Raw genomic sequence first — 25852 nt, 5'->3', positions numbered from 1 at the left:
CCAGTACCAAATGTCCCACGGACCAGTACCGGTCCGTGGCCCGGGGGTTGGGGACCACTGCTCTAAACCATTGCTGATGATGAAGACAATATGAAGTACATTAATGTGGAGTTTATGCAGTTCAGGTTGAGCAAAACTTTTCCTCATAAAACTCCAAGATAAGCAGAACACAAAACTGATTGGACCATCACAATTGATTCCTAGTTTGTTTTGACATTCTGGTTGTCCTAGGCATTCTTGGTGGGAAAAGGAAATAGTACAGGCTACACCAGCCAGGTTAAATGTCTGCTCTTCATTTACTTACTATGTATCATCATAGTTATGGGCATTCTTGACTTTTAACTCTTATTTCTTCAGGACTAGTTGTGTCTCATTAGTTAGTGAATTTGCTTTCAACCCGTCTGTACCAAGATTTTGTGATTATCTGTGTCTCCTACAATACTTTATCCATCATATTTCTCCATCAGTGTTTGCCCTCCCTAAAGAAAAACATCTTTCTCCCTTGTTTGCTCATCATTGTTTCTACTTTGTATGTAATATTTACTACAGACTTCTTAGATAGTTATTTAGTTAATTGCCTTGTTTTTAATCTTTGCCACTTGAATTTTTGAAGAACAACAATTGAGGTTTTTATATTTGTATTATTCTGTTCCATTTGCTAGATCTAGGTAATCCCCCTCCCCAAATCTCTTAGAATAATGATCAAGTAGAATCAAATATATTTTTGGATTAAGTAATTTGTGAAATGGTACAAATTCTAAGAAGAATAATCTTTGGAGAAAATACCTCTTTAGGTATTCTTCAGGAAAAGAGTCTCTAGCTATATAGATATTTAACATTTATTCTTTCTGTGTTTTTAAAAATATGTCTTACTAGACTATGATCTATTTAAAGGTAAGAGTGTATTGGTACTTCTTCTTTGTAACTTTTATCATGCTGGTGATATTATAAATATATATATGTGTATATAGAATTATGTTTTCTAAAAATTATAAATATGTAATTAGTTATGACTAAATGCACTGCTCATTTTTTCTTTTTTCTTAAATGAGAAATGGAGAGGCAGGGATACAGACTCCCACATGTGCCCTGATTGGGATCCACCTGGAAAGCCCATTAGAGGGCGATGTTCTGCCCATCTGGGACCATTGCTCCATTGCTTGGCAAATGAGCTATTTTAGCTCCTGAGGTGAGGCCATGGAGCCATCCACAGTGTCTGGGGCCATCTTGCTCCAACCGGGCCATGGCTACAGGAAGAGAGAGATAGAGAGAGAGAAGGGAAAAGGATAGAGGTGGAGAAGCAGATGGTCACTTTTCCTGTGTGCCCTGACCAGGAATTGAATCTGTGACATCCACATGCCGGGCTGATGCTCTACCACTGAGCCAACCAGTCAGGGCCTAAGTGCACTGTTATGTGATATTAAAAGGAAAAGTCATTTCTAATGTTTATAATATTTTAACATAATGTTTTATGGGCTGATTTCAAACAATTTTGGTAGTTTTGCTTGGGAATCATTTACATTTTTTTCCCCCCCGCACAAGTACTTTGTGTGTTAGAGTCATTTGAAAAAGTAAAGATACTTGTAATATTGTGTCACTCTACGGAGGAATTAGAAGAGACCATCAAATGCATAAATCAAGTTATCTTTTAAAATTTTTACAGCTTAGCCAAAATAAAAAGGAAAAATAAGATCACATATCCTTTCATTTTTGTATCTTTTTCTCTATTTTTGTTAAAACTAAAATGGTGAGAGAAAGTGATCACAAATACATCAATATTAAGTTTTTCATGGTCTAAAAACAAAACACCACAAATAATTAACAGTACATGAGCTTTTCCTTCTCCAATTGTTTTAAAATAGCCACATGAAGGGTAGGACATTAGAAGCTTGGACCATGGGGTGAATGATAGATGTGAGTTTAAAGACTGGTCTGCCGTTTATAGTTTATGGTCTGTTGGAATGTCACGCAAAGTCTCACAACCTCAGTTTCCCATCTTTAAAGAGGAAGGGGAGCATTTCTTTATGTCAAATGCATACTTTGTCAGACTTAATAAACTTTGAAGTATAAACTAACTTTTATATACTGAGACCTTAATTAAGAGTAACTATATCAAGAAAATAAATTGTATTTCAGCATTGGAAACTGAGGGTGAAATACCTACACATTTGGTGAACATTTAATTAATTAATTAATTAATTTATTTATTGTTTTTACAGAGATAGAGAGTCAGAGAGAGATATAGACAGGGACAGACAGACAGGAACAAAGAGATGAGAAGCATCAATCATTAGTTTTTCATTGCACATTGCAACACCTTAGTTGTTCATTGATTGCTTTCTCATATGTGCCTTGACCGTGGGCCTTCAGCAGACCGAGTAACCCCTTGCTCGAGCCAGCGACCTTGGGTCCAAGCCGGTGAACTTTTGCTCAAACCAGATGGGCCCGTGCTCAAGCTGGTGACCTCGGGGTCTTGAACCTGGGTTCTTGGCATTGCAGTCCAACGCTCTATCCACTGCACCACTGCCTGGTCAGGCTTTTTTATTATTTTTTAATTTTAATTTTTAACTTACTGTGTTGACATGGTTTTAAGTGTCCCACTCAATATAGCACCCTCTACACACTAGTGAACCTTTTAATTGTGTCTTTCTTATGTAAGAATCTGGCAACATTGGCGTTATAGGTATAACCTATCAACTCAAGGAAACGAAATCGAGTTTGTGAAATAAAAAAGGAATCAGAGCTTATCCCTTTGGTAGAGTTAGAAACATTAGTTTAACTTTTTCTTTGATGGGGCAACAAACAACAACCTGGTCTTAACGGTATTTAGACACATCTCCAAGTCACTCATTTAGTCAGGAAATATTTTGAAAAATATTGTTTACCTAGGTTTGCCTTTGTGCTTTGTGTTTTGCCGCCTGTGTAATTGGAGACAGTTGTAGACTTGACTGAAGCTGTTCTGCCAGGTCAGCCTCAGCGGGGGCAGTGCCCGCCACAGCTTTGGTGGCACCCTCGGCTGGAGGATGCTGGAAGCTTCAGTGCTTGGACACCATGCCTGTAATTTCTCCGGTAGAGACAGTGGCAGCAGCAGTAGTGGTGGTAGGAACTGCAGTAGGAGGAGCACGAGGTGTGGTTGGTGGTGACTGAGAGCTGAGGGTTGCAGTATTCTCAAGTGAGCTGAGGCAGGAGTGGGGAGGATAGCTGGGTTGGCCTCTGTGCCTCTCGGGACGGGACGACCGCAGTGACAATCTGGAGTTCCAGGAGAGGGCCCACTTTTTGCAAAGTACTTTCGTAAGTGCTTAGAAAGTAATTCTTTAAATAAGTTAAAAATGCTCCTCAAAACTGTCACTAAACTTGAGAGAGAACAAAAAACAATTGTTTTTATACAGATGATATGCATAAAGTAACCTGAAATTAGGTCTAAAACATATCTATAATATCACTTTAATGTGTAAGCATTCCAACTTCATTCCATAATTTGAAGAGTGTGTCCCCTAAAGAGAGGGTTTTGAATATGACATTTAGTAAATTTTGAAGTAAACTGTATCTTTGCTATTCTCAAACGCTAATCATTTTATCATAGATTTTCCCAAAATGTGTTCTCTAAATAGATATAATTGGAAAATATTTGGTAGTCAAATAACTATGGAAAATATTTGGATAAATTACACATTTCTCCAGTGCTTATTAGAGTTGTTAAAGTAATATGCCAGTGAATAATTTAGCATATCTAAAGAATATGCAGTGTGTTTTAGTGTTTCAAGGAGAACTTTTTGGGACTGTGCTGTTCTAATTTTTATCCTGCAAAAGACCACAATGCATTTTTCAACTCTCAATAAAGAGAACAAAAGGAGACTATAGGAGCTTTGATGTGCTGTCTTTTCAAAGACCCCTAAAAAAATAAATCCATGTGGCTGACTCATTTGCACAGGATCACAGATGCTAAAAGCTATGAGTGCCCCAGCCTGACCAGGCGGTGGCACAGTGGATAGAGCGTCGGACTGGGATGCAGAGGAATCAGGTTCGAGACACCGAGGTCGCCAGCTTGAGCGCGGGCTTATCTGGTTAGAGCAAAAAGCCCACCAGCTTCAACCCAAGGTCGCTGGCTCCAGCAAGGGGTTACTCGGTCTGCTGAAGGCCCGCGGTCAAGGCACATATGAGAAAGCAATCAATGAACAACTAAGGTGTCGCAATGTGCAATGACAAACTAATGATTGATGCTTCTCATCTCTCTTCGTTCCTGTCTTTCCCTGTCTATCCCTCTCTCTGACTCACTCTCTGTCTCTGTAAAAAAATAAACAAATAAAAAAAAATTAAAAAAAACAAAAACAAAACAAAGCTATGAGTGCCCCAGGTCGGTTAGGGCAGATCGCCCAGTGAAATACATCTCAGCAATGCCATGGGCAGTTTGAGTTTGCTTTAGTTACTTGGTCTTTTAACATGACATTCCTTTTGATTTTCCATTTATGACCTTGTCTCTCATTTTGTCTTCAATGGCAGAGGTTTATCCTGAAAATTTAAATAATGAAACTTCTCCTGCCTCTTCATGACACATTAATTCTCAAAGGGAAAAATTCTAGAAATAGATACCTGAGTTTAAGATGAAACAGAAATAAGTTGCCAAAATTCTCATAAAATTTCAAGGTAAATTTAGAATTATGATTTTTTTCTAAATATTAGCACAATTTGGGATTCTAAACCTAGACAATATCTATTCCCCTGCATTAGGAGCAGGATAACACTTTATTTTATTTTTTGTTTGGTTTTTAAGAATTCATTTTGACTATTTGTCTTGGAATGGGGAAAGGAGAGAGCAGGGGGATATAACAGGATGACGTGACAAATATTTTTAGTGAGCATATCTTATTGTGCACCCTACCTCCACTATGACATAGAGTAAGGGTTATGACGATTACAAATGGCAGAAAATGGAAACAGATTGATAATTTTGAAAAGTCCAGATGATTCTGAATGTTTCTTTTTAAAAAGCATTAATTTGGGGAAAAGAAACTAATTTTTGCATCTGGTGGGATCATAAGCAATGCTCCTTATTAAAAATCCATTACTATTTATAAGGAGAAAGACATTTACATTGAACAAAGAAATGTAGATAGTTGTTTGGTTTTTTTTTTTTGTACTGAAGACTGGGTAAACTTTGCTTTTTATGTGCTTAACTGTCCTAGTCTCAATACAGATGAAAACATATCTAAGAGGCAGGCAACAGGAGGCAAGATTTTGGTGCAAACAAAACTATTCTTACTGGGTGACCCTCACCCCCTCAACTTATTTTTAGTTATTGTACCTTGTCAACTCTTCAGACATAACATATTTCTGATTATAAACAAAAATGTAAAAAGATCACCGGAAACATAGATAAAACTTACTTCTTTGAAGATTTTTCTTTTATGTGCAACAGCTAACTAAAATGAGATGAAGAATACATATATGTTAAGAAGAGTTAAGGAGATGACGTCAGAGTAATGGCGGGGTAGGAAGCAATACCGATAAATCTCCCCCAAAACTCAACAAGATCTTCAACCAGAAACAGAAAAACCTATCCTTGGAGCCTCCAGATGTTTCGCAATATACCCGAAGGTATGGTTGAGCGAAAAATTGGCTAAATATATAACCAAACCCCGAAGGAAATAGGGAGTAAGAAATGCTCCGCCTTCCTCACTAACCTAAACAGGGCGGCTTTCTCTGGGAACTGTGAATATAGAAACTGAGGTGGGCAAAGGGGGTGAATAGATCCAGGCCGCGGCACAAACGGCCGAACCAGGCTGTGGCCTGGAGATCCAAGCCGAGGAAAAACTGTGCCTGTGGCAACCCGGGCAATACAAGCTAACACTCACACCAAACCCAGACAAAGAGAGACAAGTGGGGCAGCCATTTTCCCCAATTGTCTGTTCGGCGTGCAAAGATAGTGGACTAGAGATTCCTCCGAGTGCCTCGGCAGTGCGCACCCGTGTTAACCGACAGAGAGGCAGAGTCAGGGGCCTTTGTGTGGGCCGAAAGTGGAATCTCCGGGCCGCCCCAGCGCCCTGAAAAAGCCGCACATGGGGAGGGAGTGAGAGCCAATTCCCACGCTGGAACTTTTCCGTGCAGGCAGGGGTTTCACTCAGAGGGTGAGGCGCCCGGCCTGATTTCCTGGTTGGCGCACACGGAGAGTGGCAAGAGATTCCTCCCAGCACCTCAGGAGTGAGAGCCCGTGCTACCCCACAGAGGGGCAGAGTCAGAGGCCTTTGTGTGGGCCAAAAGCAGAATCTCGGGCTGCCCCAGTGTCCTGAAAAAGCCGCGCATGGGGAGGGAACGAGAGGCAATTCCAACGCTGGAACTTTTCCGTGTGGGTGGGGGTTTCACTCAGAGTGTGAGGCGGCCGGCCTGATATCCTGGTCTGCGTGCACAAATAGTGAGCGAGAGATTCCTCCAAGCGCCCCAGGAGTGGGCGCCCGCCCATGTTACCGGACAGAGTGGCAGAGCCAGAGGTCTTTGAGTGGGCGGAAGCCCCACCTGATTATGCTAGCAGCTCTGACTGACTGAGCCTTACCCAGAGCCCTGTGCTGAGTGGAAATAGAGTGGGGAGTTGCCAGCTCTTTGAGCCTCTTACTATCCAGGCAGAGGCAGCAGCAACCCCATAGCTGGGTTATCAGGCTACTAATTGAAGAAGGAAAGACTAGGAGAAAGGCTCCAGGAACATGGACTCTCTCACTGTCGGAGCCTATAAATGCTAATGAGCCTCGACTGCCAACGAGACTAAAGCACAATATATGACATCGCCATAGAGACTTATCAACTGCAAACCTCTACCTGAGCATGCCACAGGGGCAGAACCCGAGGTACAGAGTCACCGACCAGGAAGAGGGAGAGAAAAGAAAAAGCAAGAAGATAACCTCTCAAAATCAAGAATAATACGCAGACTTTATAACCTATCCCATTTTATTATATTTGTTCATTTGTTTCTCTTATCTTCATTCTTGATAATTTTTTTTCCTCCTCCAATTTCGCCGATTAACTCTCTGCTGGTCTTACTCTCTCCTCTCCTTTAACTACACTACCCATAAGTGTTACATCTCCCATTATCTTTTCTTTCCTCTTCCTTTCTCTCTATGAGGGTTGCACTCCAAAACCCTTAACTCTCTCTCTCTCTCTCTCTTCTTTTTCCTTTTTTCTTATTTTAGTGGTTCCCTCTTTTTTTCTCTCTCTCTCTTTCTTTTCTCCCTCTATATTAGTTTCTTCCTTTCTCCTTTACATCTCCTCTCATTCAAACCTCAATAACAAACAAATTATCTTATCTGGGACTCAAACTTATGTTTGTGGCATTTTGGGGGTTTTTTACTTCACCTTTTTAACTCACTAGCAGTGCTCCCATCCCTGGCTCTCCATTTTATCTAGTTCTTGTTCCACTAAATACAATAGTAATTTTTTAATTTGTCCCTCATTTTCCTGTTTCCCTCTTATTCCTCTCATCATAACTCTTAGTCAACCAACACCTAAGAGCAAATCATTTTATTCTTCATCCAAATTTTTTCATTATTTGCTTTTTGTGGGTCCATACCCCCCCTTTTTTATTATTTTTTTTCTTGCCCCTTTATCAATTTTCCCCAATCCAGGCCCACCATTACAGGCATTGTTTGTTCTATTAAATACAATATAATTCACAGTTCACCACAAGTTTTTCTCAAGAAAGAGAGGAGAGGAGAGGAGAGAAAAAAAAGGAGGGGGGAATAATTTCCTTTTTTAAAATTTTTATTTTATTTTATTTTTCTTTATTTCATTATTAATTTTTAAAAAAAAAACACTTTTTTCGATTTTTTATTTTTTAACTTTTATTTTTTATTAAATCTCATTAATACTATCAACAAAACCACCCTCAGATGCCATTAAGGAAGAGAAAATCGAATATCATGGATACAAAAGAAAGAGAGGTAACACAGATAGATGAGGAAAAATCTATGGAGAAAAAATTTAATATATTGGAAACCTTGGAGTTAAATGACAGAGAATTCAAGATAGAAATCCTAAAAATACTCAGAGATATACAATAAAACACAGAAAGGCAATTTAGGGAGCTCAGAAAACAACTCAATGAACACAAAGAATATATGTCCAAGGAAATTGAAACTATAAAAACAAATCAAACAGAGATGAAAAACTCAATTCATGAGCTGAAAAACAAGGTAACAAGCTTGGCTAATAGAAAAGGCCAGATAGAAGAGAGGATTAGTGAAATGGAAGACAAGCAACTTGAGGCACAACAGAGAGAGGAAGAAAGAGACTCAAAAATTAAAAAAAATGAGATAGCCCTACAAGAATTATATGACTCCATCAGAAAGAATAACATAAGAATAATAGGTATATCAGAGGGAGAAGAGAGAGAAAATGGAATGGAGAACATACTCAAACAAATAATAGATGAGAACTTCCCAAGCCTGTGGAAAGAACTAAAGCCTCAAATTCATGAAGCAAACAGAACTCCGGGTTTTCTTAACCCCAAAAAACCTACTCCAAGGCACATCATAATGAAATTGGCACAAACCAACGGCAAAGAAAAAATTCTCAAGGCAGCCAGGGAAAAGAAGAATACAACATATAAAGGAAGGCCCATTAGATTATCATCAGATTTCTCAGCAGAAACTCTACAAGCTAGAAGAGAGTGGACCCCAATATTTAAAGTCCTGAAAGAGAGGAACTTTCAGCCACGAATACTATACCCATCAAAGCTATCCTTCAAATATGAAGGAGAAATAAAAACATTCACAGATACAGAAAAGATGAGGGAATTTATCATCAGAAAACCCCCACTCCAGGAATTACTAAAGGGGGTTCTTTAATCAGATACAAAGAACAAAGAAAAAAACAGAGCCAAAAGTAAAAGCTCCAAGAAGAACACAATAAAACCAAATTTAAACTGTGACTACAACAAAAAGAAAGGGGGGGGGGGGAGAAGATGGAGATTAACAGTAGCAAAGGACGATGGAGTGCAAAAGTACTCACAAAATAGTTTGCTACAATGAACAGGGTAGGAACCCTTTTCATTACTTAAAGGTAACCACCATTGAAAAAAACCACCACAGAAGCACATGAGATAAAAAAGATAGCAACAGAGGAAAGATGTATGGAATACAACCAAATAAAAACAAAAGATAGAAAAACGAAAGAGAAGGATCAAACAAGACACAAAACTAACAGAAAGCAAGATATAAAATGGCAATAGGGAACTCACAAGTGTCAATAATTACACTAAATGTAAACGGATTAAACTCACCAATAAAAAGGCACAGAGTAGCAGAATGGATTAAAAAAAAAATCCAACTGTATGCTGCCTACAGGATACTCATCTAAGTAACAAGGATAAAAACAAATTCAAAGTGAAAGGCTGGAAAACAATACTCCAAGCAAATAACATCCAAAAAAAAGCAGGTGTAGCAATACTCATATCTGATAATGCTGACTACAAGACAGCAAAAGTACTCAGAGACAAAAATGTCCATTTCATAATAACTAAGGGGACAGTGAATCAAGAAGACATAACAATTCTTAATATATACTGCTCCAAACAAAGGAGCACCAAAATATATAAGACAGCTACTTATTGACCTTAAAACAAAAACTGAAAAAAATACAATCCTACTTGGACACCTCAATACACTGCTGACGGCTCTAGATCGGTCATCCAAACAGAGAATCAACAAAGACATAGTGGCCTTAAACAAAACACTAGAGCACCTGGATATGATAGAAATCTACAGGACATTTCATCCCAAAGTGACTGAGTACACATTTTTCTCCAGTGTACATGGATCATTCTCAAGAATTGACCATATATTGGGCCACAAAAACAACATCAGCAAATTCAGAAAAATCGAAGTTGTACCAAGCATATTTTCTGATCATAAAGCCTTGAAACTAGAATTCAACTGCAAAAAAGAGGAAAAAAATCCCACAAAAATGTGGAAACTAAACAACATACTTTTAAAAAATGAATGGGTCAAAGAAGAAATAAGTGCAGAGATCAAAAGATATATACAGACTAATGAAAATGACAATACGACATATCAGAATCTATGGGATGCAGCAAAAGCAGTGATAAGAGGGAAGTTCATATCACTTCAGGACTATATGAACAAACAAGAGACAGCCCAAGTGAACCACTTAACTTCACACCTTAAGGCACTAGAAAAAGAAGAACAAAGAAAACCCAAAACCAGCCAAAGAAAGGAGATAATAAAAATCAGATCAGAAATAAATGAATTAGAGAACAGAAAAACTATAGAAAAAATTAATAGAACAAGGAGCTGGTTCTTTGAAAAGATCAACAAAATTGACAAACCCTTGGCAAGACTTACCAAGGAAAAAAGAGAAAGAACTCATATAAACAAAATCCAAAATGAAAGGAGAAATCACCACGGACACCGTAGAAATACAAAGAATTATTGTAGAATACTATGAAAAACTTTATGCCACTAAATTCAACAACCTAGAAGAAATGGATAAATTCCTAGAACAATACAACCTTCCTAGACTGAGTCAAGAAGAAGCAGAAAGCCTAAACAGACCTATCATTAGAGAAGAAATAGAAAAAACGGTTAAAAACCTCCCCAAAAATAAAAGTCCAGGCCCAGACGGATATACCAGCGAGTTTTATCAAACATTCAAAGAAGACTTGGTTCCTATTCTACTCAAAGTCTTCCAAAAAATTGAAGAAGAAGCAATACTTCTAAACACATTTTTTGAGGCCAACATAACCCTCATACCAACACCAGGCAAAGATGGCACAAAAAAAGAAAACTACAGACCAATATCTCTAATGAATACAGATGCTAAAATACTAAACAAAATACTAGCAAATCGAATAAAACAACATATTAAAAAAATAATACATCATGATCAAGTGGGATTCATCCCAGAATCTCAAGGATGGTTCAACATACGTAAAATGGTTAACGTAATACACCATATCAACAAAACAAAGAACAAAAACCACATAATCTTATCAATAGATGCAGAAAAGGCTTTCAATAAAATACAACACAATTTTATGTTTAAGACTCTCAACAAAATGGGTATAAAAGGAAAATATCTCAACATGATAAAGGCCATATATGATAAACATCAGCTAACCTCATATTAAATGGCACAAAACTGAAGGCTTTCCCCCTTAAATCAGGAACAAGACAGGGTTGTCCACTCTCTCCACTCTTATTTAATGTGGTACTAGAGGTTCTAGCGATAGCAATCAGACAAGACAAAGAAATAAAAGGCATCCATATCGGAAAAGAAGAAGTAAAGGTATCACTTTTTGCAGATGGTATGATCCTATACATCGAAAACCCCAAAGAATCCACAGAAAGACTGGTAGAAACAATAAGGCAATACAGTAAGGTCGCAGGATACAAAATTAACATACAGAAGTCAATAGCCTTTCTATATGCCAACAATGAAACAATTGAGAATGAACTCCAAAGAATAATCCCCTTCACGACTGCAACAACAAAAAATAAAATACTTAGGAATAAACATAACAAAGAATGTAAAGGACTTATATAATGAAAACTATAAACCATTGTTAAGGGAAATCAAAAAAGATATAATGAGATGGAAGAATATACCTTGTTCTTGGTTAGGAAGAATAAATATAATCAAGATGGCTATATTACCCAAAGCAATATACAAATTTAATGCAATTCCCATCAAACTTCCAATGACATTTTTTAAAGAAATAGAGCAAAAAATCATCAGATTTATATGGAACTATAAAAACCCCGAATAGCCAAAGCAATCCTAAAGAAAAAGAATGAAGCTGGGGGCATTACAATACCTGACTTCAAACTATATTATAGGGCCATGACAATCAAAACAGCATGGTATTGGCAGAAAAATAGACACTCAGACCAATGGAACAGAATAGAAAGTCCAGAAATAAAATCACATATATATAGTCAAATAATTTTTGATAAAGGGGCCAACAACACACAATGGAGAAAAGAAAGCCTCTTCAATAAATGGTGCTGGGAAAACTGGAAAGCCACATGCAAAAGAATGAAACTGGACTACAGTTTGTCCCCCTGTACTAAAATTAACTCAGAATGGATCAAAGATCTAAACATAAGACCTGAAACAATTAAGTACATAGAAGAAGACATAGGTACTCAACTCATGGACCTGGGTTTTAAAGAGCATTTTATGCATTTGACTCCACAGGCAAGAGAAGTGAAGGCAAAAATTAATGAATGGGACTACATCAGACTAAGAAGTTTTTGCTCAGCAAGAGAAACTGATAACAAAATAAACAGAAAGCCAACTAAATGGGAAATGATATTTTCAAACAACAGCTCAGATAAGGGCCTAATATCCAAAATATACAAAGAACTCATAAAACTCAACAACAAACAAACAATCCAATAAAAAAATGGGAAGAGGATATGAACAGACACTTCTCCCAGGAAGAAATACAAATGGCCAACAGATATATGAAAAGATGCTCATTTTCTTTAGCTATTAGAGAAATGCAAATCAAAACTGCAATGAAATACCACCTCACACCTGTTCGATTAGCTATTATTAGCAAGACAGGTAATAGCAAATGTTGAGGAGGCTGTGGAGAAAAAGGAACCCTCATACACTGTTGGTGGGAATGTAAAGTAGTACAACCATTATAGAAGAAAGTATGGTGGTTCCTCAAAAAACTGAAAATAGAACTACCTTATGACCCAGCAATCCCTCTACTGGGTATATACCCCCAAAACTCAGAAACATTGATACGTAAAGACACATGCAGCCCCATGTTCATTGCAGCACTATTCACAGTGGCCAGGACATGGAAACAACCAAAAAGCCCATCAATAGATGACTGGATAAAGAAGATGTGGCACATATACACTATGGAATACTACTCAGGCATAAGAAATGATGACATCGGATCATTTACAGCAAAATGGTGGGATCTTGATAACATGATACGAAGCGAAATAAGCAAATCAGAAAAAACCAGGAACTGCATTATTCCATACGTAGGTGGGACATAAAAGTGAAACTAAGAGACATTGATAAGAGTGTGGTGGTTCCAGGAGGGGAGGGGGGAAAGGGAGAGTGAAAGGGGGAGGGAGAGGGGCACAAAAAAACTAGATAGAAGGTGACAGAGGACAATCTGACATTTGGTGATGGGTATGCAACATAATTGGACAAGATAACCTGGACTTTTTATCTTTGAATATATGTATCTTGATTTATTGATGTCGCCCCATTAAAAAAATAAAATTATTTAAAAAAAAAGAAAAAAATAAAAGAAAAGTTAGACCCAGAGTATATATGGCATTTTAAGAACACTGCTTATAAACTATTTCTAAGGATAAAATGTAGTTGGGTTAAGGTGAATGGAATGGAATCCAGTGTTACAATTTTGAGTCATCATTAAATGAGAGTGGCTTTCCACAGTTTAAAGGTACCCAGTTCATGGTAGTTCATAAGGATGATCAGTTTTTTTCTAGAGATCTTTAAGCAGAAGAATTTCTCTCCCTCTTCATTCTCATGAGTGTGTTGGACCAGTCTCCAATTTCCAGGTAATGCGAAATTTAGCTTTTTGTATCATAATAACTAATATTCATCTTAGGTGCCAAACATAGAGACCATTTGGAACCACTATCTTTTTTAAAAAACTAAATAATTAAATTTAATTTTAGAGAGAGGAAGGGAATGAAGGAGAAAGATAAGATAGAGATAAAGAGAGAAAGAGAGAGACATCAGTTTGTTGTTTCATTTATTTATGCATTTATTTGTTGATTCTTTTATGCACCCTGACTGTGGATTAAACCGGCAACCTTGGTATCTTGGGACAATGTTCTGACCAACTGATTTACCTGGCCAAGGCTGAAACCAACATCTTCATGAATTGATGTAAGGAAAAACCAGACTATATGTTGTGGGAAAGAAAAATAGATGATCTAACAAGGTCTAGAATAGTTTTTTTATTGGACAAAACTCCTCCTTGCTACATTTTAGCATGGGACAACAGTGAAAGAGGCAGTTTTCATACATAGCAGAGCCTATTAGATGTTGTCAGTTCCTGAAATAATACTGGGTTATATTATTAGCAATAAGTTTTAGACAATGTAATTTATCCTTTACATACTTTAATTTAGGTGTAGATGTTAGGTAAACAAATCTAAACATGTTAGAGGATACCAAGCACATGCTCTTGATTGGAAGTTATATATCATATCTAGAATTTTTAAATTCATTTGATCTATGTTTAAATCCTTTATATGGTTTCAAATTTATTTTGTAGTGTTCTTTATAACCAACTTTCTTCCCATACCTTTCTTTTGGGGGAGCCTACTATTGAAGGAAAGCCAAAACACCTAGTGACTTTCTGTTTCCATCCTGAGGAAGTGAAGGTCAAGACCAAGCATATGTGACTGAAGGCAGTCACGTCCAAGGAAGGCCCAAGGATGTGGGTGCTTGGCCTAACTGGAGCTTTCTGCAGAGCAGGAATCAGACAGCAGATGGTGTGGTGTTATGTTTCAGAAAGGGCAAGAGAAATCTAATCAGTTTGCAAAATTAAATAATAAAATTGTACACTGTATTATGCTTGTTAGTTTCTTCTGCAAGATGACATATTTCTGCTTAATAAATTCAATAGCCGGTATCTCTAAGGCACCTCAATCCTGGAGAGATTGGGGTCCTCCACTTGCAGTATTGTTGCTGCCTCATTCCTTTGCGGCTCCTCTTCATGAAACCCTGAACATGAACAACAGCCTACATGAATAAATACTATAGAGAAATGCTACTGCAGAGATAGAATCAGAACATACAACTTAAAATCATGATATTATAACGTCTTATTTACAAAGGTTAGAAATTCTAGAGACTATTGATAATGTGTAGAAAAATAAAATAAAATTATTATTTGCATTCCAAGGTCAACAAAAGATCATGAAGAAAGTTAAATTAAGGTATTTGGCAAAAATAAAATTAAAACAATATGTGTGCAGAATAAATCTAAGTTGACATAAAACAATGAACTGATTGTACAATTTATGATTAAGAACTACATAAAGAAAAAAATATATGTAAGATATATAATATTTACCAAGAAGCAGGTAGTGAAAGTCAAGATGGTAACAATCAGAATCAGTCTGCATCTTGTCTTACGGTCTTCTAGAAGTAGACAGCAAGAGATGCTTCTTTGGTGGTGGGAAAATAAAAGAAGTACCATTTTGTTTCTGCCGAATTTTAATCAAAGGTACATATTTATAATGGAAAAATATGGATACAGATAATCATGTAGGAACCCCTGCCCCCAAACATATATATATTTAACACGGACACAGAGACAACAGTGTGATTTGATAGCCAGAGGGAAGGGGGGTGAGAAGTAGGTGGAGGTGGGCAGAGGGGGGATAAACGAGGATGAATGAGACTTTGCTTGCAGTCTGGGTACACAATGCAGTATATAGAAGAAGCTTTATTGAGTTTGCCACCTGGAACTGTACCCCAATATATTTAATTTAAAAATAAATAAAATTTTTATCATTGAGAAAAGAAAAAAAAGACCACATAGAAATTTGAAAAATACTTATGTGTAATGGTAAGAAAGTTTAACATCATACTGTATGTAAATTATCTAAATAAATAAAGACAGAAAAACAGGCAAAAATTAAAATGTGTCATATGGTGTTTTAATTTATGTGGGGATTTTCAATTATTAAAATTTCATGGCTTTTCCTGTGGCCAGAGAGGCATGTGGCTTTCTCCTCTCTGTGACATGGAGTGTGCTTGTCCACGATATCAGTACACTCTGGAAGGTGCATGTATCAAAAATGTCACTTTGCCTGCTGTGTTCAAGGCTTTCATTTGACCAGATATTGTGAACTTTGTTCACACAAACTTGCACAAAAACAATAAATAGCCCTACATTGTCAGTGAATTGGCAGGTCATCAAACCAGTGCTGAGTCTTGGGGTCCTGGCAAAGCTGTTGTTAAAATTCCCAGAGTTGAAGGTGGTAGAATTCATCATTCTGGACAGGGGAAACTGGAAATATGTCTTGTGGTGGCCACGTGATTGCACCAGTCTAAACCTGGCGCTGTTGGCACCGCAGAGTGAACACAAAACATTGGCATATGCTGTCCACGCGGCCCTGGCTGCCTCTGCCTCGCCAGCGCTGTGCATGTCTACAGGTCATCACGTTAAGGAAGTCTCTGAACTGCTTTGGGGGTTGAAGACAAAGTTGAAGGCTGCAAGAACACTGAGGAGGCTGTTTTGCCTCTTATGAAACTTAAGGCCTGAAATGATATAAAAAGATCACTGCTTCTCAGTTGATGAAAGCTGGCACGGGGAAAATGAGAAATTGTTGTCTCCAGCACAAGGGATCTCATATCATCTACAATATGGGTAGCGGTATCACCAAATCCTTCAGAAACATCCTTAAAATTACTCTGCTTAATGTAAGCAAACAGAACACTTTGAAACTTGCTCCTGTTGGGCATGTGGGCCATTTCTGATTTGGATTGAAAGTGCTTTCTGCAAGTTAGATGATCTGTGTATTACTCGAAGTAAAGCTGCCTCCCTGAAGGGTAACTAAACCCTCCCCTGCACAAGTTGCTCAGTATTAACCTTAGCAGAATCTTGAAAATGGATTACTACTCAACCATAAGAAATGATGACATAATATCATTTATGACAACATAGATGGACCTTAATAACATTATACTGAGTGAAATAAGTAAATCAGAAAAAGCTAAGAACTGTATGATTCCATACATAGGTGGGACACAAAATTGAGACTCATGGACATAGACAGGGGTGCAGTGATTACCAGGGGGAAGGGAAAGGTGGAGAGGGAGGGGGATGGGGGAAGGGGAGGGGCTTAAAGAGAAACAAAATATAGGGTGACAGAAGATGATTTGACTTTGGGTGATGGGTAATCAGCATAATCGACTGTCTAAATGATATGGAGATGTTTTCTCTCAATCTATGCACTCTAGTTGACCAATATTATCCTGTTAAATTTAACTGTCTAAATAAAAAAAAAATAAAAAAAGGAAATGCCAAGGATCTAAAGAGCCTTCCAAACACTACGCAGGAAGATTCACTGCAGAGTCCTGAAGAAGATTCCACTGAAAAACCTGAAATCATGTTGAAGCTAAACCCACATACAAGGATCCTGCGGTGGAACAGGAATCCTTGCCAGGCCAAGAACCCCAGGCTCCAGGCAGATAAAGCTGCAGCGGCATCAGAAGCCAAATCAGATGAGAAAGGGGTGCCAGGAAGAAGCCCGTGATAGAGAAGGAAGGAAAGAAGGCTGTTGCCCTTCATAAGCAGAGGAAACGTCTGGTGGGAAAAAAGGCCACAGCCTCCAAGAAACCAGCAGCTGAGAAGAAGCCCCAGAAACCCACCACAGAAGAGAACAGGCCTGTGGCATAGACTTAAATTTGTTTATTTATTCCATAGAGGTCAAATCATGTTGGACAGCTAATTTTGGAAAAAAAACCTGATCAAAAGTAGTAAGAACATGAAAAAAACTTTTATGGTCTTTTGTTAATTTTATAATTTAAACACATAAAGGTAATACACTATACAGAAAAATTTAAACACTAATGTAACTTAAAATGTGTATAGTTAGAAATAGAAACTATTTTATTAATCTTTTGATCAGTATTATTTTCATTATTTATGAGTATTATTTAGAAACTTGAAATTTCTGCTAAACATTTTTGATATGATCATTATGGCTAGATTCTGTTACCCAAAGGAAATGAGAAGAAAAAGAAAAACAAAAATAATGCAAATCTAAATTTCTTTAATTGAAGTTATTATATAATTATCTTTTCTTCAGAATTTTGCACTCACTTATTATATTTCAGTTTTGGATCAATTTTTTATCAGTATTTACATATCTAATTTCTCTCCCAGAAAAGAAAAGTTGCTAAAGAGAGAAATTAATGGCTAATTATTTATGCTTATACAATCTCAGCGTCTAGTGTTACTGTTTTCCAATCTTTAAGTTACAATATTAAAAACATGATAGCCACAACATAAGTGACAAAGAATATTTTAACAGTGACTTCATTCAATAGAGCACCTTGTGGTTTTAAGAGAAGAACCACTGAATCAATAGTCATAGAGTTGAGCTTCGTTCAGTTGCCAAACTCTGGACACATAACTTAAACTATCTGAGGCCCATTTTTTAAAAAGAATTTTAATTAAGTGATTATGTGATGAAATTTTTACATTTTAATACTGAAAGAATAAGAAAGCAAACCAAATTAATAAGTGTCTTTTCATCATATGAAACAGTCACAATCACAAGCAGAATGTAAGCTACATTTAGATATTTATATGCTCTTTCCTTTATAATAAAAAAGATCAATAAAATGAAAACATCTGATTAATTAAAAAATCAGGCCTCAAAGTTTCTTGCATAGTTTAGTACAATAGATGTTTCTGCTACTGAAAACATTTTTATTTTTATAGTTACAAAACTAAAATAATTGATTTATATCTAAGAACTTTACTTTAAATTTGAGTACAAGCTATTTTTTTATTATCATAATCATTATTGAAATTATTAACATTTTACTAATAAAAGTGGATAAATGGTATAGGTTGATGACTTAGTTAAAGCATTTCCATTTTTTTAAATGTATGATACTTCCTTTAAAATGCATTGTATATGAGAACTCTGTGGATAACAGAGTTTGAGATCTCATAGTAATTGAAGTCTTTGCAGTTTTAAAAATGATACCGTAATAAGGGCTCCTCTCTCTGCTTGTCCAGCAATGTCGGCTTTGCCTCAGCTTCTGCACTGGAAGGGTACAGGTGATTTATGCCTTATAAAGGATTTTTCCCTCTTTTATCCTATTTTGTTCCTCTTGCTAAGCAAAATATTATTATTATTTTAGCATTTGCTTCTGAGCTAATTCAACTATTTCCTGAAGCAAACAAGGTGTGGTATAATCTTCAAAAGTTGACCTTTATCCTTTTCATTTTTCTCAGAAACAACATGATTAATTACCTGGGTGTCTGAAAACAAGAAGGCTTATTACTTAACATTTTACTAACCTAGCAATAATTAGTGAAACTTGACTACAAACTCTAGGTCTCATGAACACTTTTCTGATTAAGACTGCTAATTGTAATCTTTTCTTTACTAGTATGTACGAATATTGTGGTCGTTAAACTGGCAGAAAGTATTTGAAGATTGTAGCTTCTTTTGTGTTCATTTTTAAGGTAAAGTACTTCATTCCTGAACATTAGTTTTTAAAGATTATAAAATGAGCTCTACTTAAACATAAGTAGTTGAAAGGCAACTGTAAACATTGCATTCTCTCTTGACTTTTCAAGACATAAAAATGAGAAAAAGATGGCTAACGAACCATTCTGACACCCCTTACTACACTTGCTACCACTAGACCAATAATAATTCTTTAGCTTGTAAGAGGAGGTATGTTGTGCACCACAGTGATTATCCTGCTCAGGAGAAAAGTTCTAGCTATTGAACAATACAAAATGTAGTAGTTTGACATTTGCTTTGGCGTCAGTTAAGTTTTATTTTTCGTGAAAATGTTATTACCAGAAAGATGAGGAAACATTTTGTATTTATATATGGAAGGTCTGCTGGTGGATAATCAGATTTGTAATGCTTTTTTTTCCAGTTAGCTGTGTTAGTTAGTGATGTGTCTTGGCGTTAATTTACTTGGTGATGAATTGAAGAGCAGATGAGAATCTTTAGATTTTTTAACCTAAAGGTAAAATTGAGGACCTTGTACACAGAATCTCCTTCGTTATTGGTTTTTGCATTTGTTCATTTCTCTTTTAAAAAATTTTTTTAGGAAAACAACTTAAACTCTAGATCAAGATGCCAACTTATATTTGTGTACTTTTACAAAGTATTTTGTACCTGAGGAAACTGAGACTTGAAAAAATAAGTAATTAGCTCATAGTTTCAAAAGCCATCATTTTAACCCAAATTTATCTCCACAGATTTTCCTTTCCATTGGACCAAGATATTTTAAAATATGCTTAACTTCTGTTAAGAGAATTTTTGATTGTTAGAGGAAGACAGACTCTGCCTTAAGCATTTTTTTTGAGCTTATCAGCTAATTTCCTGACATAAATTTAGGTGATAAATAGAGTTTTTGACCAAGTGAATATATATGATCTTGCTTTAGTCTTCTGACTTTGTTTTAAATTATATCTAAACCAAAGTTCTATAGAATGAGAGAAAATGTGAAAATCCTGAATCACAAGATGCTCGCTCTCATTAAAAAGAGGCAGCCAATTTGGCTAAGAATAATGACAAGGCCCTGGCCGATTGGCTCAGCGGTTGAGCATCGGCCTGGCGTGCGGGGGACCCGGGTTCGATTCCCGGCCAGGGCACATAGGAGAAGTGCTCATTTGCTTCTCCACCCCCACCCCCTCCTTCCTCTCTGTCTCTTTCTTCCCCTCCCGCAGCCAAGGCTCCATTGGAGCAAAGATGGCCCCGGCGCTGGGGATGGCTCCTTGGCCTCTGCCCCAGGTGCTAGAGTGGCTCTGGTTGCGGCAGAGCGGCGCCCCAGAGGGGCAGAGCATCGCCCCCTGGTGGGCAGAGCGTCGCCCCCTGGTGGGCGTGCCGGGTGGATCCTGGTCAGGCGCATGCGGGAGTCTGTCTGACTGTCTCTCCCCATTTCCAGCTTCAGAAAAATACAAAAAAAAAAAAAAAAAAAAAAAAAAAAAAAAGAATAATGACAAATTGGGAATATTTGAACTTTCAAATTTCTACCTAAAATTTTTATGTCCAGGGGTACATGTAGCTGAACGTGTGCTTATTTTATTATCATGTTAGTTAATAGTATAAATATGATATATTTATAAATATTAGAATATATTGATAATTATTCTTATTGGTTTCTTCTATGATTTCTTGTCTCTCTGCCTCTTGCTTTCTCTAACTTCCAATTTAACTTTTACTTTTTCATCAAAATAATCTTTCTAAAGCACAACTAATATATTTACCTCTTGCTTAAAATTTTGATGCTTATCATTGTCTATATCAGCATTTCCAAAACCATGTTACATAGAGCATTAGTACCTAAAGTTCCTGCAGCTCCCCAAATACTTTATAGATATATTCTCATTTAAAGATTCCAGAAAATTTATCCTAGCTTATTGATGAAGTTGACTTATTTCAATATTATTAAGGACTTTATTGAACGCTTTTTAGCTTCTGCAAAAAAAACCCCTAAAACAGACAAACAAACAAAAACCAAACTAAAAACATGTTAATTCCAGTGAAACTAGTGCAGGAAATATCAACTGTTAGTTATGTGAAATTTTAACCTTAAACTATTACACATAGTGTTTTGCTTAATTTTTTGTGTTAACTTGGCTAGGTTATGGTAGCTAGCTGTCTGGTCAAACACTAGTTTAGATGTTGCTGTGAAAGCATTTTATAAATGTAATTAACATTCATAATCAGTTGACTTTAAGTAAAGCAGATTACTTTTCATAATACATGTGGGCCTCATCTACTCAGTTGAAGGCCTTAAGAGCAAAGACTGAAGTTTTCTTTAAAAAAGAGGAATTCTGCTTTGAGACTGAAACATAGAAACCCAGTCTAAATTTCCAGCCTACTGACTTGCCCTGTGGATTTTGGACTCAAGACTGCAATATCACTCTTACCTGAATTTCTAGCCTAACAATGTGGGATATGAGTTTTGAACTTGACATTCTCCACAAGTACACAAGCCAGTTTTTTAAAAGAAATCTCTCTATATCATCTATCTATTTATCTATTAAAATCTATCTATTATTATCATCTATCTATATCATTGTTTCCTCCCCCATTCCTGCCCAGAAAATCCTGATTAATACACATACATGGTCTAACACAATTTGATTATTTTTTGCTTTTGTAAGGTTATACTCACTGTCACAATTTGATATACACGTTAGTTTTCTTTCTCAGATCCAGTGTGCACTAACCTCATTTCAATATGATGGAGCACACCAAATATTTTTATGCTCTGAATCTTTGTCCCTGCCCTTCCCTCTGGTTGAAACCAGTTACTCCCTTCTCATCCTAGTAAACTCATATTTGACTCTAAGTATCCATTTATACATCCTTACTCTGGGAGCATTTATAGCCTAATAAAATTATTAGTCACTGTTTTATTTAATTCATTCATTTAACATGTTTATTGGAACCCACTGTGTTTAAAGCTCTCAGAATTAAGCAGTGGACAGAGAATATGATCCTTTCCCTTAGAATGGGATGATCCATTCCCTTAGCTATGTTTACTCAGGACACTCTATTTTATTTCTGTTGTTTTGGAGTCACTATTAATAGTGCCTCATTTCAGTCTCAAAAGAGTTTTGGTTTTGATAGTAAATTATGTGACCTTCTTAATTATCCAAACATAAAACCTAGTAGGGAAGATAAATATTAAACATATTTTATGGGTTGAATCATGTCTTTTTCTTCACTCTCAAATATGTTGAAGTCCCAACTCCCAGAACCTGGAAATGTGACCTTATTCACATATGAGGTCTTTGCAGATGTACTCAAGTTAAGAAGAAGTAGTCATATTGGACTAAGGGGCCTAATGCAATGACTGGTGTCCATATAAACTGAGAGATGTTTGCACACAGAGACACACACAAAAAGAAAAACGTGATGTGGGAGACAGAGATTGTAGTAATGTGTCTACAAGCCAAAAAATATCAAGAATTTGACCAGTAACCATTAGAAAGTAGAAAGAGGCAAGAAAAGATCCTCTCCTCAAATCTTCAGAGAGCCCATGGCCCTCCTGAAACCTTAATTTCAGAACTATAAGAAAATGCATTTCCATTGTTTTAAAGCATCTGGTTTGTAGTGATTATTAAGTCAGTCCTAGAAAATTAATACAACAGATAATTTTTTAAAATTATGCATGTTACATAAAGCAAGCTATTGTGTGCCATGAGAAATTGTGATGGGACAGACAATACAGGGGACTGCATGGTTGGAGGAAGTGACATTTAGGAGAATGACTCAGGGAGAGTATAGTATTTATATATTTAATGATCCTGAGAGAAGACATAGCTTTATACATTAAAGAAACCAAAAAATATATCTAGTTGGAATTTAAGAGTAAGAAATGATCAGTAGCTTATCATGAGATTTTATGTGTAAGCATTGTCCCGGTTGTGGAGAATCTGAAAACTATCATGAAAATTTTGTACTTTATCTTAAAGTTAGTGCAAAATCACTGAGCAGTATAAAGATGGGAGTGGCATGATCAATTTTTGCTCTAAAATATCACTCTTGCTTGATAAAACTTGGGATAAAGAACGGGAAGTGAGAATGAAGGCAAGTGGGTGTCTGAGAGCCCATAGGTGAAACCTTTTGTTGGGCTAGGGAATGAAAAAGAGGTGTGGTGGAAGAATCTCAGTTTCTGGCTTGAACAACTGTGCAGATGGTGTCTTTTGCTTAGATGGAGAATATTAGGAAAAAAAAAAAGCTTGAGAGGAGGGGAATGCTAATTTCATTTAAGAGTTCTGTTTTCTTTGAGATCTATGGAATAAATGCAAAAGGACTTTCCAGTAGCATTATGAAAATAGACTGCAAACTCAAAATTAAATTCATGTGTCATTTATGCAAAAGATATTAGAATTAAGCAATGGCCATATACCACACTTTCTTTGTAGTCAGGAGTCCATTCATTTTAAAACTCTCTCTCTCATATTGCCATCAGAAATTTTTTATGATAAGGAAGAGAGTTTTACGTAACAGGGTAGAAGGCTATGGGTAAGGGATATAGTGTGGGCTGAGAACATTACAACCAGTTTACATTAGGATAGAGGGGAAATTTGGACAGAGGTATCTTGTGTCAGAGGGAGCTATCTTGTAGGATTACCTTGTGACTCAGAAACCATTTATAGGCCCTGGCCGGTTGGCTCAGTGGTAGAGCATCAGCCTGGCGTGCGGAAGTCCCGGGTTAGATTCCCGGCCAGGGCACACAAGAGAAGCGCCCATCTGCTTCTCTATCCCTCCCCCTCTCCTTCCTCTCCTTCTCTCTCTTCCCCTCCTGCAGCCAAGGCTCCATTGGAGCGAAGATGGCCCGGGCGCTGGGGATGACTCCTTGGCCTCTGCCCCAGGCGCTAGAGTGGCTCTGGTCACAACAGAGCAACACCCCGGATGGGCAGAACATCGCCCCCTGGTGGGCATGCTGGGTGGATCCCGGTCGGGCGCATGCGGGAGTCTGTTTGACTGCCTCCCCGTTTCCAGCTTCAGAAAAATACAAAAAAAAAAAAAAAAAAAAAAAAGAAAGAAAGAAAGAAACCATTTACGGCTTCAGGTTTTGTTGTGTCTCTAATTATCCACATTTTTCAATTTTTAGCTTAATTTTCACAACGTCCCTGTCAGTGTATAATGCAATAATTTTTCCTTGGTTCTCATTTACTTTTTATTATATTAATTTTCATTTTTACTGGATGTTAACTGTTCATGATGGTCAAATCTGTTAATATTTTAGGTCATTTGTTATATGCTTAGATTTCTCAACTTCATTTGGATAAATATACATATAGGTTTCCTTCTAAGTTTTTGAATGATTGATTTTAAGCCTTTGATTCATGTATAACTTATTTTAGAATATGGTTTTAAATAGTACTCTAGATCAATTAACCACCAAATTCCATGGTTTTGTAGTTCACTTTACCATATACTAAATTTTTGTTAAAATGTATTTCTGTGTTTTAACCTGCTACCATAATTATTCTAGTTTATAACCTACTTAATGGTATAATCCTTATCCCTCTTAACTATATACCTCCACACTCATATGTATCATTTACTATTCACCCAGTATTTTTCCTTTCTTTATATACAATAAAATTATGAATCTCTATAGAATATTTCTATTCTTCATGTTCAGAACTAAGTTATTCTTTAAACAAACTAGATTTTTATTTTATATTTTTCCTAATTTGAGAGTCCTGTGCTAGAATATCAAACACACGTACACATAGTAAGTCAGTTGCTGTCAAGATTTATTGAAGAACAATCAGCAAGGTGAAAACAGACAGATTTCAAATGTCTGTGTCAGAAAAGGATGATGATATTATATCCTTAAATCGCTAACTTTTGGCAGAAGAAGAGTGTGATATCAGTGCTCAAGACCTGAAAAAAATTGACAAAAAATCAGGAAAGAAATTTTAAAGAAAGAAAATTAAATTGATTCATACATTTATATACAATATTGTTTCTGACAAATGTACATGTTTGTAAAATATCACTTCACCTTACTTTGCATACAACATTTTTCTAGAAATCTACAGTATTTGTTTCCTACATGTGGGTACAAAACAATTGCTAAAGACCCTTAGTTCTTATATGTGTGAGTATTACAGTTATATTTTTAATAGACAAGAATCATTGTTTGCATACCAATGAAAAAAATATACAGTAATATTTTGAGATATTAATTTAATCTCTTCATCTTTTGAACTCTCAGTAAATTATGTAATTGAGGATTAACTAAAATGAGATAAATCATTTAACGTAGCAGAAAGTAAGTTTTATTTATTGCTCTCTCTTCATATCCCTAAAGCCTGGGATTAATAATTTTATATTAAAATAATTATTGCATAACTCAATTACATTTTGTTCTACTAGTGGAAAACTTGTACTGTCAAGCTTTGTAACTTCCATAAACATATTCTGATGCATGACCTCTATTCTTAAGCATCTGCATTTTCTAAGTCCAATACTTGCCTTAAATGCCTACATTCATCCTTTTATTAAGACTTCTGCTTGCTGGTCAAACTTCTTAGATATTAAAACTAGCTGTCTAGGCTATTGCACAATTCAACGTGGCATCTCTTTTGTTGCTT

At 36.5% G+C, this 25852-nt stretch overlaps 1 pseudogene; it reads left to right on the top strand.

The window, feature by feature from the left end:
• The first annotated feature begins 3023 nt into the window (after positions 1 to 3023).
• LOC136406484 (large ribosomal subunit protein uL4-like) lies at positions 3024 to 17422 on the top strand (annotated as a pseudogene).
• Positions 17423 to 25852: the final 8430 nt, after the last annotated feature.

This window comes from Saccopteryx leptura, chromosome 5 (genome assembly GCF_036850995.1).
Source record: "Saccopteryx leptura isolate mSacLep1 chromosome 5, mSacLep1_pri_phased_curated, whole genome shotgun sequence".
NCBI classification, from domain to species: Eukaryota; Metazoa; Chordata; class Mammalia; order Chiroptera; family Emballonuridae; genus Saccopteryx; species Saccopteryx leptura.
This window is presented reverse-complemented; position numbering and strand designations above follow the sequence as displayed.